Source organism: Stenella coeruleoalba (genome assembly GCF_951394435.1).
Source record: "Stenella coeruleoalba genome assembly, chromosome: 15".
Taxonomy (NCBI): domain Eukaryota; kingdom Metazoa; phylum Chordata; class Mammalia; order Artiodactyla; family Delphinidae; genus Stenella; species Stenella coeruleoalba.
This window is the reverse complement of record NC_137161.1, coordinates 70,661,727-70,680,693: the sequence shown is the minus strand read 5'-3', so window position 1 is coordinate 70,680,693 and position 18,967 is coordinate 70,661,727. Positions and strand designations below refer to the sequence as shown.

Sequence of the window (18,967 nt, the reverse complement as noted above, 5' to 3'; positions counted from 1 at the left end):
TCGGAGAAACAGCTGACTCCAGGAGCAGGGAAAGTACAAGAAAAGCCTGGAATTCTTGCGCCAGAAAGTAAGGAAGTACTCCACAAATGATGGGGACCGCTTGAAAAGACATAGGAGCCAGCTAGGATGGATGCCCACTGGCCCAAACGGGCACAATTAGAACCTCACAATGAATATTATAGTAACCAGCCGCAACCCTCAGAGTTAAAATAGGGGTGCAGGAGTCTACGGCGATAAAGATGAGTAAGTGGGGGGAAGGGACAGCTCTATTTCACCACAGCAGGCTCCAAGTATCTCCCCACAAGCTCACATGAATTAACTTTACATAATTCACATACAATACTTGATATATGTAATTGTATAGAACCTTATATACAGAAACCTGGCAGATACCACCTTAACCAAATGGTCAGTGTCGACATGGCCAGGAATGGGACAAACCAAGGTCATGAGCTTTCTGAAAACAATGCCCTTGGAAGAACACAGTATCACTTCCCTGGGGTCCCTGCCCCCAGTGTACAAATCACATGGAAACATCAGACAAGCCTACACTGAGGGGCAGTCTATGCAGGAAGCGGCCTAGACTCTTCCAAAAGTGCCCTGGGGGCAAAAGGCAAGGAGAATGGGAGATGTTCTCCTTTCAACTGTGTGTCTGTCATCCCGAGAGCCTGTGCTTGTCTTGTGCACGGCCAATCTCCTAGTACCTACGGCAATGCCTGGCGCGCAGCACGTGCTCAGGCAAGTCTGTCGAATAAATTCACTTTGGACATGATGTGGGGCCGCTGATGGGCTCAGCACGGGGCTGGAAAGCTCTCCCTAGGGGGAGACTTGGTATCCACTCAAAGTCTCAACTGGCCTTCCTGGCAGAGCCACAGTGAAGACCAAGGAAGGAGGGGTGGGGGTGGGGTTTGGAAAACAGTGATGCTGGTTTCCTCTGCCAAGTCCCAGCAACCTTCCTTCTTGTGAGTTCACAGACATCCACAGCATCCTGTGGCAGAGATGTCAAAGGGGTCACTCTAGCCCCAATTTCGAAGAAAGAGAAACAGAGAGGTCAAGACGCGTGTCCAAGGTCACACAGCAGAAAGGCTACCGTGGTAAAGTGCTTTAAAAAGGTGTGGGGGAGTGAAGCAACCCCCCCAGGGTAGATTAAATCATGACATCTACAGCGGTCAGGGTGTTATCTTTGATCTGTTTTGGAAGGCACATCCAGACGTATGCATGTGAACACACACACCCACACACGCACACTGACTGGTTTCACAGGGATGGCAGGTGCTGCATCTCAGGAGAAACCGCGGCACAGATGTGGTGGCGACAAGGCCTCTCTGAACATCACAGGGAACGAAGGACGAAGGTGCAGAGAAGCAAAGGAATTAAAAAGAATAATTACCAAATGATCAGGGTGTAAGACACATGGCAAAAGGAAATAATTTCAAGTCCACACCCTGACATGTAGGGGCTGGGGGGGGGTCTTGGGGTCACCTGCCCAGCCCAAGTGGCAACCTGAACAGGGGTGCCTGCCGAGATCCCATCTCTGACATGTTGCCATCCAGTTTCTGCTTGTACTCTTTCCATGGATGGGGTGGTCACCCCTAGGTCATTTTTGAGCAGAGCCTGACTATTGGAAACAGCTCCCTTATGCTGAACCAAGCATTTGTGTAGACAAAGTCCTGCTTATTAAGTACTCACATGTGCTTGACCTTTTGCCATGTGCACTAGAGTTATTACCTTATTGACTCTGCCCAAGAACCCTGCAAGATGGGTTGTTATTTCCACTTTCTTCCTAAGGGAACCGAGGCCAGAGAGATCAAATAACTTGCCCATCGGGTCCCACAGCTGGCGAGAGGGCAGGGCCAGAGTCAGAATCCAGGTCTGCTGGCTTCTGAGACCAAGGTACCTTTCAATATACCAACTCCAGTTTCTCCTAGAACCACAGACTGAACCCAACAAGATGGAATGAAATGGGCCAGGAAGAGTTGGTCAACCTGCTTCCTTCTAAACATTTTACATCGATTAATTCAATAATCAAAACAGCTCTTCTAGGGCTTCCCTGGTGGCGCAGTGGTTGAGAGTCCGCCTGCCAGTGCAGGGGATACGGGTTCGTGCCCCGGTCCGGGAAGATCCCACATGCCGCGGAGCGGCTGGGCCCGTGAGCCATGGCCGCTGAGCCTGCGCGTCCGGAGCCTGTGCTCCGCAACGGGAGAGGCCACAACAGTGAGAGGCCCACGTACCTCAAAAACAAAAACAAAAAAAACCCCAGCCAGCTCTTCTAGCATACAATATTTACCAAAATATTTAAACATGCCAAGTTTCTTTCTAAACATTTTACATACAATAATTCAATATTTAAAACAGCCCTCTTCAGTAAGTACTAGTATTTTTTCCCATTTTTAGAGGAGGAAATCAAGGCTCAGGAAAGTTAAGTGACTTGTCTGAGGTTACAGAGAGGTGATAGTCCTGGGGGGCAGTCGGGCTCCAGAGCCTTGGCTCTTAACCACTATCTGTGTTTAGATCCCAGAGTTCTCTATGTTTTGGAGGTCCCTGACCCATCTGAACCTCTGATGCAAACTCCAAGCTCTGTTTCCAGAAAAGTGCACACATTCAATTTTGCATTCCGTCTTAGCGGTTCAGACACAACGGCTCCTTGAGCTTACTGAAGCCCAAGTAAGGACTCCAGGTCAAAGCCCCACCCGCCCCCCAGGCAATGAGCGGTTTTTGAGGGTCTTTGAATAGGGTCGTGGCAAGGTTTTTCCAAGACCCAGTCTGGGGCTGGGGAGAACGCTGAAACGAGGGGGAGCCGGCAGGGTGGGGGGCAGTTAGCAGTTGCTACAAACGCGAGTCTCTTCTCCATGATGAAACCAGAGTCATTTTCAAATTGGAAACCAGGCCATGATCTGTCTGTTCACTTCACTGGCCTCTGGCCTCTGGTGAAAGATGTCTTCACCCAGGGGTCGGGTTGGGGGGGGAGCACAGAGCCCCAGGGGTCCACAGCCCATCCAAGAGCAGCATCTCTGAGTCAGAATCAAATCCAAGCCCCGGAATGAAAGCAGCCAATCGAAAAGGCTACATGCCGCTTGATACCCTTTATGTAACATTCTTGACATGATCAGACTATGGAAGTGGTGAATAGATTCGTGGTTGCCCGCACGGGTGGGGGGGGCAGCAGGGAGGGAGGGAGGCACGGCTATAAAAGGGCAACACAGGGATCCTTGCGATGATAGGACTGTTCTGTATCTCACTGCAGTGGTGGAGACAAAAACTGTACACGTGATACAGTTAAATTAATGAGAAGCAAGCTAACAAAACGAATAAAAATAACATGTGCGTGCGTGTGCAAACACGCAAACACACACGCAAACGAGTACCAGTAAAACGGAGGCAATCTGAGGAAGATCGGTGGTTTCTATCAATGTCGATACCTTGGCTGTGATACCGAACTATAGTTTTGTAAGATGTTACCCTTGGGGGAAACAGAGTAGAGGGGATCTCTCTGTATTATTTCTTACAACTGCGTGGATTAATCCTTACAACAATTACCATAAAATAAGAAGTTTAAGAAAATGCAAAAAAAGAAACCAACCCAAACCACCCAAGCCCCTCTGATGATCTGGCCCCCGGAGACCCCACTACCATCCCCTCCTATTCCCTCCCTCGTGCTCCCTCCCCCACGAGCCTTCTGTCCCACTGGCCTTCTGACACACCCCTGTCCCTTTCCTCCCTCGCACCCTTTACACCCGGAAACACCATCCAGCGAGGGCACCCTCTGTTACTTCTCATCACGGCACCCGGTTTATTTCTGTCATACACTTATCACCATCTCTCATCATATGTCTGAGGTTATATAGGTGAATGTTTATTTTATTTCAGTAGGTAGATGGCAAAGATAGAAAGATTTGACTGCAGAAATGTTTTGAACTTCCCCAGATCAAAACACACCGTAAAGAAAAAAAGCAAGCAAGCAAAAGATTAGCAGAAAGTGGCAATCTACGTTACAGAAAGTGAAGGGCCTTAACATATAAAGTGGTCTTACAAATCAGCATGACAAACATTCCTTTAAGTGAAATAGCCGTGGTCATTGCTTTGTCCCCTGTGCCTAAACAGTGCCTGACATGTACACAGTATGTGCTCATGAAACATCTATTAAATCAATGATTGGTTAAAATTCAACAACAATGAATACAATAATCTGTTTTTAAACATGGAGTACGTACCAAGCCTTTGCCCCTAATAACTGTCATTCATGTACAGTACTTATTACGTGCCAGGCGTGGTTCTAAGTGCTTATAATATATTAAGCAATTTAGTTCTCACAACTTTATGAAGTAGATGCCATTAAAGTCCCCATTTTAGGGCTTGCCTGGTGGCACAGTGGTTAAGAATCCGCCTGCCAATGCAGGGGACACGGGTTCCGAGCCCCTGGCCCGGGAAGATCACACATGCTGCGGAGCAACTCGGCCCGTGCGCCACAACTACTGAGCCTGCGCTCTAGAGCCCGTGCTCCACAACAAGAGAAGCCACCGCAACGGTAAGGCCGTGCACCGCAACGAAGAGTAGCCCCCACTCACCGCAACTAGAGAAAGCCTGCGCGCAGCAACGAAGACCCAACGCAGCCAAAAATAAAAAAATAATTAAAAAAAAAAAAAATCCGGGCTCCCCTGGTGGCGCAGTGGTTGAGAGTCCGCCTGACGATGCAGGGGACACGGGTTTGTGCCCCGGCCCGGGAAGACCCCACATGCCGCGGAGCGGCTGGGCCCGTGAGCCATGGCCACTGGGCCTGCGCGTCCGGAGCCTGTGCTCTGCAACGGGAGAGGCCACAACAGTGAGAGGCCTGCGTACCGCAAAAAAAAAAAAAAAAAAAAAATCCTCATTTTAATGATGAGGAGATGAAGGCATGGAGAGGCCAGAGCACTCGTTTGTGGTCACAGAGCCAGGATTTGAACCCAGGCAATCTCACTCTAGAATCCACGCACCACTGCCTCTCAGAATGTCGTCCCTGCAGCCCTGGCATGTGGTGTTATTAGTCCGATTGGCCAAAGAGGAAACTTGAGGCCTACAGAGGGCAAGTGACAAAGCCAAGTTCATGGAGTGAGGAAGGAGCAGAGTGGGTGAAAGCCTGACCAAGAAAAGAGCAGAAGCAGACAGAGTGGGAAAACACTCCTGCTGACCGGGAAACACACTTAACTCACTCTTTTTATTTGCGGGGAGATGAGTGGCGAGTCTTGAAATGTCAGAAGCCAGCAGCGGCACAGAAGTGACCCAGCGGGGCTCCTCCTGAAGCCAGTGGGGTGTGCAGGCCTCCGGGTCCTCTCCCCTCTCTTGGCTGCAAACCGACGTGGAGGGGGTGGGAGGCTGGATCAGCAGACAGGATGCAGCCGGTCCTCTGACAAGAGGCATGTGGATAGGAAGCCCGGGACAGCAGGCGCTGCGGGTGACCTCCCTCTGGAGCCGCTGACCCCTGAAACTCCACAATCTTACGCTGGCCTGAAGCGTCTGCTGAGCTGGTCTGGCAGGGGGGGTAGGGATACACTTCTCCACGGGTCAGCAGCCTTCCCAGAACTGCCGTCCAGCTAGGGTTCCCAGAAGCGAAAGCCACATCACCAGCCCCACCCAGGATAGTGAGGAAGTCCGGCCAGGGCCCCAAAATGGCCTGGGCTCTGCCTGCCTGCCCCACCCCCAGCCCAGAGAGTGGAGGGGAGGGGCGGCAGCAGCAAGAACCAGACACCTCGGCCAAAGAGCCCACCAGGCTCCCCCCGCGCCTACTGTGTGCTTCGCGTCCTCACCCCCTCGCTGGGGCCCCATGTATTCTTGCTGCAGGTGTTTTCTCAGCACCTACTGCGTGCCAGCTAGGACAGATGTGGAAAAGGCCATTCATTCATTCAGTCGTGCCTTTTTTCCTTCTTTCCCTTAACAAATATTTGAGTGAGGAGAGAAGCTACTGGAGGATTTGGGGCACAGAGGTGAGACTTCAAAGGCTCCCTCCGGCCTCTGGGGTCAAGGGCAGACGCAGGGACCCATGAGGAGGCCACTGGACTAGCCCAGGCACCAGGTGCCAGGTGCACCAGGGTTGTAGGGAAGAAGAGGTAAGAAGAGGTTAAATTCTAGATCTGCTGTGAAGGTAGAGTCAACAGGCTTTGCTGACAGAATGGAGTTCGGGGGCTGGGTCAGAGAAAAGGGGACAAGTAGGGGTCAAGAATGACTCTGAAGCTTTCGGCCGGAGCCACTGAAAGGATGCAGGTGCCACCCACCAAGATGGAGTGGGCTGTGGGAAGGACCAGCGTGAGGTCAGGCATCACCAGATACGCAAGAGGCTGTTGAGGACATGAGGAGGGGCGAGGAAGGGCCACCTGGTCCTACAGCGTTGGTGGGGGGCCAGGGGGCAGGTAAATGAACAAGAATCCTCCAGGGGAGGGACGGCGGCATGTGGAGAGGGAGGAAGAATGTCCCCCAGAAGGCATGGTGGGCTCCGTGAGGGCAGGGGACGTGCTCCATCTTCTGGAAGCAGAAAGCCTAGCCGGTGCCCCGCACAGAGCAGGTACTCAATAAATGAGCTTATGTACTTTACTTTATTCTGACTTTTACACTTATACAGTGCTTCCTTCATGCCAGGTACTGTTCTAGGATGCTTTAAGACCCCGTATGAGATGAGTACAATTATTAAACCCATTTTACAGATTCTGAAGGATCCTAAGATAGGGAGGACGCGGCCCATTTCCCATCCTACAAGACAGGCCCTTGGCTGCAGTGAGGGGCAGGGGTCATAGGGGATGAGAGCAGTGCAGTCAGAAGGGCCGGAAGACAACACTGTCTACCAGGGGTGGTAAGCGATTCAGACTCCTTCCTCAGGGCAGTAGGGAGCCACTGAAGGCTATTGGGCAGGAGAGGAGCTGCTTTCCAGAAAGCCCACTCTGACCTGCGTGTGGAGAACGAGTGCAGGAGTAGCTGACAGAAGAGGCGGTGCCGCTCGACCTGCAGAAGAGAAGCCAGGCTCTAGCTCTGTTTGGGAGGTAGACGTGGCAGAACTTGGTGATGACTGGTGGCTGGGAGCTGGGAGCAGGGAGGTGGCCTTGGGCTGGAGCACGGGCGGATGGACAGTGGCGGGTGCCGGGAAAGGCATGGTCTTGCTGCGGAAGACCATGCACTTCACCATACTGTGGACCTGGTGAGTCCAAGTAGGCGACGGGCCCCAAGAGGCAACCAGGAGGCAGTATGTCCTAGCGGCCTGGAGCTCAGAAGGAAGGCTCACGCTAGAGACCGGTTTGCAGGTCATCAGCTGTGGCTGAAGCCCGCGGGAGCTTGCAGAGTGAGAGACACAGCCTTGTCTGAGAGGGGAGGGAGGGGGCTGGAGACCGTGAACCTCCTTCGTGGGATTCGGCTGGGCCAGAGCCCCAAGGGGGTGCACCATCTCCGGGACATGCTGGCATCCTGTGCTAACAGCCACCTTATGGCAATGTGGACGCTCACGTTGGCTGCGGACACATTAAGTCCAAATGTCCACGGGAGGGGCAGCCGGGTGACTCCATCTAGGATTCTGGAAGCCACGCCCATCCTCAGAAGGTACCAGTGCCCCCAGGGAGGAGGCTGCGCCTGAGGACCTGAGTGCAGACGTCACCTGCTCAGGACCAGCGGCCAGCCTCCTTCACTCTGCAAGCCCTTCTTCTGCTTTATTTCTCTTCCTGGCACTTACTCCTCACTGCCTGTCACACACGCATGTGTCCTGTGCACAGTCCAAATCCCCCAGAGAACACCAGCTCCTACAGGCTGTGCCCACCCTGTTCACTGCTATAGCCCTACAGCCTAGCACAGCGCCTGGCACACAGTAGCGGGGGGGGGGGGTCCATAGATATTTGCTGAATGGAAGAATAAATGCACGCACTCCCCCTGGCTGTGTGCAGTGCGGCCTGGCCAGCCATCCCTGATGGAGGCAGGGATACAGCTCCCAGAGCTGGCATTTTCTGCCTCTTACTGCTGGATAAACACTGACCAATTCTGGCTCAGTCTCCTCTGAGCCCAAGGCAGGCACCACACCGATCTTGGCCACCCCAAGAGGGGAGGGGGGAGCTGATCTCCAGAGAGCTGGTAATTGGGGCGTTACCCTGATTACTGCTCATTGCCCTGATACACAGATACAAGATGTCCCGGCCCCAAGATGCTGATTAGAGTTTGGCTGTCTTAGTGACAGTCACGGCTCCCAGTTCGCCTTCTTACTGAGGTCACCAGAAGTCACCATGATTGCCCCCAATTCCTTGAGTCTTTAGAGACCATGCCCTGGGCCCTTCTGCCCATAGGTTCCACCCTTCCCCAACTGAGGAACATGGAAGGTGCAATTATTATCATTCCCTTTGTAGACATGGGGAAACTGAGGCCCAGAGAGGTCCAGGAACCTGCCTAAGGATGCACAGCTAGTAAGAGGTGGGCCTGGGAATTGAACCCAGATCTTTTGGTTCTGGAGTCACAGTACAGCACCTGGCATGGAGGAAGCAGCCGTAAATTCACTCCTTTTATACACCTCTCTGTTTGCTCCTCCCAGCAAGCCCCGTGTGGAAGATGTGGTTAAACATTACCTGCACAGAGGAGGAAATTGATGCTCAGGGGAATTCAGAAATAGTCTCAAGGTAACGAGGCAGGAAGTGATGAACTAGAACTTGGCCTCCACCACGACCACTGTTTGCCCAGTCCTCACAGGGAGCATGTCTCAACAGGGACCAGGACTTTGGTCCCTGGGCAAACACAAAGCAGTCAGCACAGATAAGAGCTCCCTGTTCATGGTCTGTCTGCAGACAGGCGGGGGTTGGGATGGGGCTGTCCCTCGAGTTCTTTCTGTTGTCTCATCCTTTATCATTCTTGGCACGGTCAGGGACACGCAGATGTGTGGGGACACCCACATGGGCAGGGACCCCAGAGCATCTAAGATGCGGAAGCGTAACTCTGAGCCTAAGCACAAGGACTCTGCACTGACTGGCTGGGAGACCTTGACACACTGTGGTCCTCTCAGAGCCTCAGTCTCCTTATCTGTGAAATGAGAGCTGAACCACTTGCCTCCTGGGGCGGTTGAGGGGAGGCAAAGAGACCATGGCTGGCATAGCTGGGTAGAAGAGGCTTAGGGCAGTGCTGATGGAGCAGGCAGCAAAAGCTCGTCTCCAAACGCCAAGTACAGACCCTGAGTACATGACAGCTGCCATGACAGCACAGAAGGGTCTCAGAGTACAAGCTGAGTATAGGAAGCTGGGCTTGAAAGGGCAATACTCATTCCATTTATATGAAGTCCAAAAGGACACAAACCAATCTTGGGGTTAGTGGTCAGGAAAGTGTCCTGGGGAGGGTGGGGCGGGAGAGAATCTTCTGGGGGGTGAGTCACGCTTTGTTTCCTGATCAGGTTATACACGCTTGTGTTTACTTTTTGAAGCCGGGCACTTGTCTGCATGCACATTGCAATAAAAAGAAAAAGAAAAATACGATGGGTGAGAGGGAAGGGAATAGAGCAGAGGGTGCACAAGGCTACTGGAGTTTGTCATCGAAGGTCTCAGAACAGCCAGTTCTCAGAGCTGGTGGATCCCCAAAGACCCCGGAGTCCAAGTCAGCTAACACTTCAAGTTCCCCTAGGCCTTTGCCATGGGGCCATCAACCCTCTAGTTGCCTGCTTCCAGCAATGGGGCGCTCACTCCCTCCGGGGGCAGTTCCCAGCTCCCAGCCACCTCTCACGGCCACGGAGGGTCATCTCCCCCAACGTCAACCAAATATCTAAGAGAATGCAGATGCATGACCTCAGTGAGTAGAGAGGGGGCAGGTGGCGAGCACATGTCCAGTCCTAACAGGTACCCGCCACTCTGCTTTGCACCATGTAAATGAAGACCTAGGGGTCACTAGGGTGCTCGATTTTTCACAAGAAGCTAGAAACCCAGATTTGTATGTATATTACCCTGGTTTTTAAATGCTCAATTTTTAAAAACCACACCCCACATTTGTGGTCCCTCTGTGGCTTACAACCACCAGGTGATGTCCTCCTGGGTGAGTGGGTGTCCTGAGACACCAGAAGACCCCCAATGAGAGGAAAGAAGCAACAGGTGAGACCCCTCCCCCGCACCTTCCCTAAGCTCCCTAAGCTCTGGCACTCCCAAACGTTCCTTCCTTCTGTCCCCGTGGGATGCGGTTGTTATGGTGATGAGAGGGAGCAAGGCTGGAGACACGCCATCACCGCCTGCCCTCCTATGGCCGAGCAGTATCATTTGTCAGTGAGGAGTTCCAGAATTTTGCAAAAGCCCCATTGCTTTCCTCCTCAGGGGGTGCGGACGAGGGGATCAAAGAGCAGTCCTTACACCCCCCCAGCCCTGCCCCACCCTCCCCATATGAGCCACAGACTCCCCACTTCCCTTGGGCTGTTTCCTCTGCCTCTCAGTGCCCTCCTCCTACGCCACCCTCTCAGGATGTCTGATCAAACGCTACTCTTTCCTCCCCCCACCTCCCAGCTCTGCCTGTCCCTCTGTCCAAACATCATTTCCATTCTCATAAAGAGTGAGCCGTGCGCATCATATTGCTCCATTTCCAGACTGAAAGTCCTCCAGGCCAGGGACTGTGTCTCATGCACGTCTCCTTGCGAACGCAAAGGCAGCCAGCCAATGATGGCGAAACTGAAGTCGTTGGCTGCCTCATTGTGGATGTGTTCCCTCCTCCAGGCCTTTGTACATGCCATTCTCACTGCCTAGAATGCCGGCCAGTGTTTACACCCAACGACTAGTATGAGTACAGGGATGTTTACAATGCCTTTCATATTCACTATGTGTTGTTATTTTCACAAAAACCCTAAAGAGGGGCAAAGCGAGTCATATCCCCATGTCACGGTTTAGGAAATTGAGGCCCAAAGAGGGAAAATGACTTGCCCAAGATCACTGAGCAAGTGGGTTGCAGAGCTGAGACTAAAATGCAAGTTTCTTTTTTGTTTTTTTTTTAAACTCATGCAGCTACCAGACTGGGGTCAAAGAAAAGTCCTTGGACGTTAGAGGGGAAGAAAAGAAAATAAAGAATTGGAAAGTTAGTCAGGAAAAATGCAAATAAAGATAACAGGTATACGATATTAATACTGAATAAAATGGATTTTAAGGCATCAAAGTATTACAAGAAAGGTAGCTGTTTTATACTGATAAAAGGAGCAGCTCACCAAGAAGGTATGAAAATCATGAGCCCTCTTCTACTCGTATCGTATATTGTTTATAAGCACCTAACAACATACCTACAAAAACGAAGCAAAAAACTGAGAGGAGGCCAGAGAAAAATGAACAGATCCTCTATCATAGTGGGAGATATATCAGGTAGAGAAAACTACATAAAAACAGAGAAAATATAAACGATATAATTAGTAAGCGTGAACAAAATATATTTCTAGAACTTTAACCCAACAAAAACACACGTCCTTTCAAATGCAAGAGGAACAAACAGAAAAAAAATGGACCAGAAAATCCTACAAAGACGATCTCGACAAATTCTCCATCACTGATATCATAGGATCTACAAATATTGACCATTATGCAATACATTCAGAAATCAACAATCAAAAGATAACTTAAAATATTCCATCTACCTTAAAAAAATTATAACACACATAACACTTTTAATCAAAAGGGAAATTATAAACTCTAATAGTTAGCAGTGAATGACACTGTGTAACGAGACCTGTGGAATGAAGCCATAGCAGTACTCAGAGAAAAAATTATAGCCTGCAGTTGATTTATTAGAAAACAAGAAAGACTGAGAACGACTGTTAGCCTCAAACAAGGAACCTCAGAATGGAAGAAACCTTAACTGACAGCAGCTCGTGTAGAGGAGAGAACTGGAGGGTTTAGCTGACAAGTTCAATAGCAGCCCCAACTGGGGTGTGGCCACTACAGAGTATGATTGCAGGTGGTATCAACAGAGGTATGGGCTCCAGATCGAAGGAGGTGAGAGTCTCCCTCCTCTCTGACTGGGCAGGCTTTGGGGGAGGCAATGGTTTCTATGTGGGACTCTGACCAATTAGATCATGCCCAAAGCCAGACTGAAGAGGAAGAATGACTGAATGAATTATGGCTGTGTCATCTGAATAAGAGAATCACTGCGCTGGGATGGAAGAGGATGCTTACTACCTCCAAGGGGTAGAAGCAAAGCCAGAAAGCAAAAGTTCCTGGAAAGCTAATTTGGCTAAATCCCAGGAAAGATATTCTCCCAGTTAGAGCTGTCCAACAGTAGAATCTGGTTTCTAGAAGGCCTACTCCCCATAAGCAAGACTGTTGGGAAGCTGAGAGTCTGCGGGCTTGGAGGGCTGCCCCCGCAGAGATCTGGCGTCCCTCCTCTCTGGAGAAGTTCCTCTTAAAAAGACAAAACACTCTCTTGGCTGCTTCAGGAAACCCTCAGGCCTTCCGCAGTTCACCAAAACAGCTCTTGGTGACTGTGCTCCCTTATTTCTAACCTAGAAACCTACTTCTCTTAAACTCTGCTCCTTGGGCTGGATGGCTCAGAATAGTAGTTAAATGCATAGGCTTCCAGCCCTGGATTTGAATCCAGATTCTGCCCCTTCCAAGTTGTATCACCGAGTAAGTCTCTTCCCTGAGCCTCAGTTTCCTCCCCAGGGAACTGGGGAGGCACCGACGCATCTACCTGCCTCCACGACCCTCAGCCCCACCACGTCCCCTCTGCTTTAGGGTGTCTGCCATGCTGGGAAGATGCTCATCAGTAAAATAATCTGTAGAATGATCTGGGCAATGATTGGATCACCTGTGACGTCGGTCCTGGCCTGACCATGTGCACAGGGCTGCTGGGCAGATCGATGGGAGGTGAGCAGTTCCTACCTCGTAGAGTTACTGTACAAGTTGAGTGAGACAATGCAGGCCTCTGGCTGCTATTGGCCTGCCTGACCTCTCTCCCCAGGCCTCTTCAACTTGCTTCAACTCCAGCCAACCACATCAACTTCCTCAGGGCCTTTGCACTTGCTGTTCCTTCTGCTGGGATCACTCTTTCCCCAGATATCCACGTGTCTATGTCAGGTCTTAGCTCAAAAGTCACCTCCAGGGCTTCCCTGGTGGCGCAGTGGTTGAGAGTCCGCCTGCCGATGCAGGGGACACGGGTTCGTGCCCAGGTCCGGGAAGATCCCACATGCCGCAGAGCCATGGCCACTGAGCCTGCGCGTCCGGAGCCTGTGCTCCGCAACGGGAGAGGCCACAACAGTGAGAGGCCCGCGTACCACAAAAACAAACACAAAAAACACAAAAAAGTCACCTCCACCACTAGATGGTCAGCTCCATGAGGGCCCTTGTTGCTGCATCAGTCACTGCTGTGTCCCCAGCCCCAGCAAGCTTGCTGAGTTGAGTATAAGCAGCGACCCCCACGCTGGCACTCAAGACATGTGCGCGCCTGTCACTTTCAGCTTCGCAAACTGGCTCTGCAGGCCGGAGGCTGTTAGTCCCTTCACAGTCCTGTTGCTTAGAACACCTCCTCCCTCTCAGGAAAGCCGTCCCACCAAACCCTCGAGGGCCAAGCTTCTCTTCCCCTCACCCGGACCCCCCTCCTCCCTCTCTCTCTGGAGGGAGGGGGAGGGGGGACTCAGATGCCAGCCCAGACGGTGAGCATCCCCAGACAGTCGCAGCTCCCAGGCCTGCTTTGGTGAAGACTTGGATTTCTTAAGTGACGTCGAGAAGATGAGGAGTCCCAAGGGGGCCCCAAGAATGAAAATGAGTCAGTCGGAGGCAAACCCGAAACCTCAGAGGCATCACCACTTCTTGGAAAGGCGAAGATGTGTGCATTTAGACAGAACTGTGCACGCAGAGCGGGGGCAAGCAGCAGGCCCGGAAATGGGGCCGGTCGGGCGGACGAGACCTTTTCTAGCATCCTCTCTGGTTCCCTCCACCTGGCCCGCTCCTCCAGGGTCTCTGCCCCTTGTCCTTCTAAATGTCCCTCCTCAGAGAGGCTCCCCCGACTCCACCCCCACACTGCTTCCAAGCACTGTCACTATGTGACACGATACTGCAGGTGCCTGTCATCCTGGGTGAGATCCTGGGGGCCAGGTGTGTTTCCGAATTCAGAATTACTCAGATTAGAGAAAGGTCATCTTGTATAAAATACCACCCATCAAAACCACCCCTGCCCGCCATGGGGCCCAAGGAGCACACTGTGACCAGTCACATGAACATCTCTGCAGCGAGACACACGAGTCTTCACACCAAGGGGAGAAAGTAAAGCCTCCAAAGAGCCTCGCATTTAGCTCATGTCAGGTCTTGCTTCCACCCGAGTGATGAGAACGCTTCCGGTTTCCAGAGCTTGTGGATTTCCAATGTTAGATAAGGAGTATAGATCTGTGTATGTTTGTTTGTGTACTGCCTGTTTTCAGAACTAGAAGTCGAACTCCAGGAGAGCAAGGACTTTGTCCAGTGCTCTATCAGTAGCACCTGGCACCTTGCCTGGCACACAAGTACCCAATAAATATCCGAAGAAGAAATGAATGAGGAAGCCAGGCGCTGGATGTGAAGAAGTGACTCTGTCCTGATTGGGGAGAGAAATAGCAATCACGGGGCTGTGGGCAAGGTATCTCCAAAAATCATCTCACGAATACCGCCCCCTCCCCCTACAAACACCCATTTTACTGACAAGCAAACTGAGGCTCAGAGAGGTTAAGCAACTTCCTCCAGATCCCACAGATAGGAAGAACAGCAAGCTGACATTTGAACCTGGGGCCCCTGTCTTCAAGCCTTTTCTCTGCCTCAGGGTCAGAGAAGCAGAATGACTTGGCTGGAAGCAAAGCAACAGGGGTTACGGCCCATCAGATGCAGGGTCCCCTGGTCTCTCTAGGTCTCTCATCCTCCACTGGGGTTCTCCCATCCACATTCTTGCAAGGGCAAATTCGTACAACATCTAGGCAAGCGTCGGCCTCTCTTCTAGCCGAGCCAAGGGAAATCTGGTCAAACAAGACTGGTATGTCTCCACGGTCCTGAGGACTGCTCCAAAAGGTGTCCCTCTCGGCCACCCCAGCAAAGTGGCACAGTGGGAAAGGACAGAGGTTGGGAAGGAAAGCAGGTTTGAATCCCTCCATCTGTCACTCTTAGATGTGCTCTTAGATGTACGACCTTAGGCAAGGCCGCCGCACACATCTCTGAGTCTTGGTTTCCTCACCTGCAAAATGGGCAGATTAAATGCCATCCAATGGGGTGCATTTATTTACTTAACAAATATATAGTGCTTGCTTCACACTGGGCGCTGTTCTGTATGCTTGGCACTTATGAATTCAGTTCATCATCACTACAAATGGTATAAAGTAGACACTATAATTTCACAGATGGGGAAACTGAAGTCTTGAGAAGTGGCAAAGCCAGCATTGAACCTGTGCGATCTGGCCCCAGAGTCCATGCTCTTAACCTCCAAGCTATATTTCTCGACAGCTAACAACAGACATGGATACTGACTGTGGATGTGTTGTGTTGGAAACTGTGCTAAGGAGCTTATAAAACATGATGTCATTAGCACTCACAGAAGCTCAATTTTACAAACGTGAGGAAACGAAGCACCCAGGGGACCTCTGTCCCTGCCCCACTCCCAGCTGCCATCAAGGGCAGTGGACATTTGATCCCAAACTCTCTCCTCCATCCGGGGGGTAGGGATGGGGGGTAGGGGGGTAGAGAGAAGGGGGTCCGGGAAAGGGTCTCTCTTCTCATTTCCTTGATACTTCATTTCAGCTCCTCTTCTGAATCTGAACAGCAGGAAATTGTGAATGCCTTCGGGGACAGCATTCCTGCCCCTCCCTCGGCTTTCTGCAACCCTGGGCTTTGCTGTACAAAACACATCAGTTACTCAGTCACTGTCCAGAATTTGGAAAACCTCAGGTCATCCCAGACCTGCTGGTAACTGGGTGTATTGTAACCAGCGTGACTGGTTAGTGGTTTTCCCTCCCTGCGGCCTTCCCCCAGCCTCCCTCTAGATTTAGCTCCAGAGGTCCACGGTGGGGCCCAGGAATCTGTATCGTGATTCTTATGGTTCAGGCAAAGGTAAAATACACTGGCCTACACTCCTCGGCATGGCATTCAAGGCCTTTCACAACACTCCCCACCTTTCCATCCAGCACTGGCTTTTCCCCCCGCTCCCTGAACGACCTCCTAGCCTTTATCCATGCTGTTCCCACTGTTCAGCATGCTGTTCCCTCTCATTCTACACCTACCAAGCTCTTCTCCTCCTCTCCCAGGGCTGGCTCAGAGGTCCCTGCTCCATGAAGTCCGTCCCACTGACCCATGAAGGTTGATCACCCCCTACCTGTGCTTCCTCCCTTCCTCATAGCTCTCCCCAACCGCCCCCCCGAGAGGGAGCTCCTTGAGGGCAAACACCAGTGCCCTGAACAGCACTCAAGCAGTACCTAGTGAGTGCTAATGAGTGAATGAATGGCTGGGGTAGGTCACCCCTCTTTGTATACCTCAGCAACCTCATCTGTACTCAGGGTGGGGCTAGCTGAGTTCAAGTGGCCTTTGTAGGACTCTGGAAACCCCTGACTGTGGGGGAAACCTGGACAAAAGTAAACCTGAGCCTCAGTTTTCCCACTGGACTTAAGGATTTTAATAAAGGCACTGCTGTCCCAGCAAATGCCTGGTGATCCTAAAAGGCCGCCCATAGGGGAGGAGTTGCAGGGGGGCGGGGGTCCTACCTCGCCGCAGAGGGCAAAGGCTGGGATTCAGGCAGGGTAAGTGCTGGCCTGGGGGTGATGTATGAATCCCAGCAGCAGGCACCGTTTGCTGGTCCCCAGACTGTCCTGATTACAAGAAACATAGATTTTGTTCAAGAGAAGAAGAAGAAGGAGAAGGAGAGGAAGGAGAAGAGGAATCTAGATTCCTGGGTTTACTGAATCTGAATCTCACCAAAAAGAGCCTGAGAAACTGCACCTTAAGCGAATCCCCTGGAGAATTTGTTTCCGGGGTAGTTTGACAAATGTTGACATATGGAGGGCAGTGGGCTCTGGTGCCAGAATGAGTGCGTTGGAATCCTGCTCTGCACTTTTTTTGTGGGCATCACCTTGGGCAAGTCATGTAAGCTGCCTGTGCCTCGGCAGTTCTCATCTGCAAAATGGCCACAATAAACACAAAGCAGCGACCAGAAAGGTTATTTTGAACTTTAACTCAGAATACTTTCAGTGCTCAGGGCAGGCCCGTACAACATAAATCCCAGCAAATGATCGCTATTATTGGGCCCATCCAATACTCAAATAAGGACAGCAGAGGTCGAAAAGGCCTTGTTTCACCAGATTCCTCTATCCAAATCCTCACCGACCTCCCGTGCGCGGGGTTGGGAGTGACTGCCCAGAGAAGACGGGGGAGGTTGGTGGCCCAAGACCTGCCTCCCCCCACGCTCACGACGTTCCCAAGCCCCTTCAAGGGGCCGCCCCTCTGACGTGTCGGGGACGGGACGAGTTTGGGGCGTGCGGGTGTCTGAGCATCAGCCCTAACCTCCCCAGCCCCGCTTCAGGTGCGCTGGGCGGAACGCACGGAGGCTCCGCTGCCCCTCGCGCGAAGAGGAGCCGGCAGGTGAGCAATCCCCACTGGGGATCGGGAAATCCCGGGGTCCCCGCCGCCTGGCGTCCCGCCGGCGGCCCAGCGCTCTGTGGACCGCCGCCGCGTGCCCGGGCCGATCCCCCAGCCTCCCACCCGTGCGCGGGCCCCGGGTCCTACCTGTGTGCTCCTGGCCCAGTCGCCGCTCCAGCGCCGGAGCGGGAAGTGGGAGACACCCCGGGCGGCCGTCCCAGCCTTGGCTGCGTCGGGCGGGGCTTTCCTAGGCCGCCTGCCAAGCCCGCCCAGCTTCCTGCGCCCCGCCCCGCTCCCCGCCCATTGGCCTGCGCCGCCCCTCACCGCCCCGCTCACTCCGCGCTCCTCGGGTCGCCCTCCCGGCAGGGGCGCCGACGGTCACAGCTGAGTCCCTGTCCCGGTCCCCTCCGTCCCCGCAGTCCAAGGAGCTGCCTATCTCTCCCGGAGGCGATCCCAGCGCCCGGGCCCCAAGGCCACTGGAGGTCACACCCCAGCGGGGAGAACTCCGCAGGGCTTCCCCTAGCTCTCAGAATAAAATCCCAGCTCCGGGTGGAGCCTCCGGATTTGGCACCAGCCGGTCCCACCGCCCCTGCCCCTGCCTGTCCTGCTGAGACCCCTCTCTGCCTCTCTAGGCACAGGGGGCAGGTCCGTTAAGGGTTGGGGGGCTGGGCATCTTTAATCCTGCTACTCTTCCCCGACAGCCCAACTTCTGCTGGATGCGGACGTGTGTTCTTCTCTTCAGCAAACGTTTTCTGAGCGCCTTCGATATGCCGGGCTCTATCAAAATGTAGATTGTAAAAAAAAAAAAAAAAAAAATGTAGATTGTGAAACAACTCTTCAATCAACAGTTAGTACCATCTGGCAGACCCCTTTCTAAGGCCATGCATATATTAACTGACAGCTACCCTGTGAGGGAGCTATACTACTGTCCCCCAGTTTACAGATGGGGAAACTTGCTCAGAATCATGCAGCCGGTGTGGGATTCCAACCCACGCTCCATGGACCACTAATCACTGCACACCGTAAAAGCCCTATTGGAGCCCAGAAGGTAGGGAAAAACAGTAAATGAACAAAGTATTTCAGGTAACAAGAGATACCAAGAAGAGAGTAAAACAGAGAGAGACTTATCTCCTCCTGGAGGAGGAGACGTTTGAGCTTCTAGCCTGAGGGGGATGGGGGCAAGACTAGTTTAGAAAGTGAGAACAGCAAGTGCAAAGGCCCTGGGGTGGGAACCAATTTATCATGTTGGAGGAATTGCCTGAAGGCCAGGTTGGCTGGAGAGCCTTGAGGAGGGGAGAGGGGAAGAAGGTCAGGTAGGAGGTGTGCAGACCCAGGCTGGATAGTGCTGGGGTCCCCTCCTAAACATGAAATCTTCTTTTGCCCCGTCTTTGTGTCTCTGAGTTTGTGCCAACTTTTATCTGGAGACAGTGGAAGTCTCACTTTGGGAATGT

The 18,967-nt window shown here is 52.4% G+C and overlaps 1 protein-coding gene across 7 annotated transcripts in view; it reads right to left on the bottom strand.

Annotated features, from left to right (window-relative positions):
- IL4R (interleukin 4 receptor) overlaps positions 1–18,074 on the bottom strand; it is a 38,299-nt gene extending 20,225 nt beyond the window's left edge. For 2 of the 7 annotated variants that reach the window (XM_079945333.1, XM_079945337.1), the window contains exons 1-2: positions 12,742–15,737; positions 5,187–5,380 (exon numbers count right to left, since the gene is read on the bottom strand). The gene's annotated coding sequence lies outside the window, so the exon portion shown is untranslated. Of the gene's footprint in view, positions 1–5,186; positions 5,381–12,741; positions 15,738–17,663 lie in introns of those variants that run through there. The other 5 variants (XM_079945335.1, XM_079945338.1, XM_079945334.1 and 2 more) reach the window with 4 other exon arrangements.
- Positions 18,075–18,967: the final 893 nt, after the last annotated feature.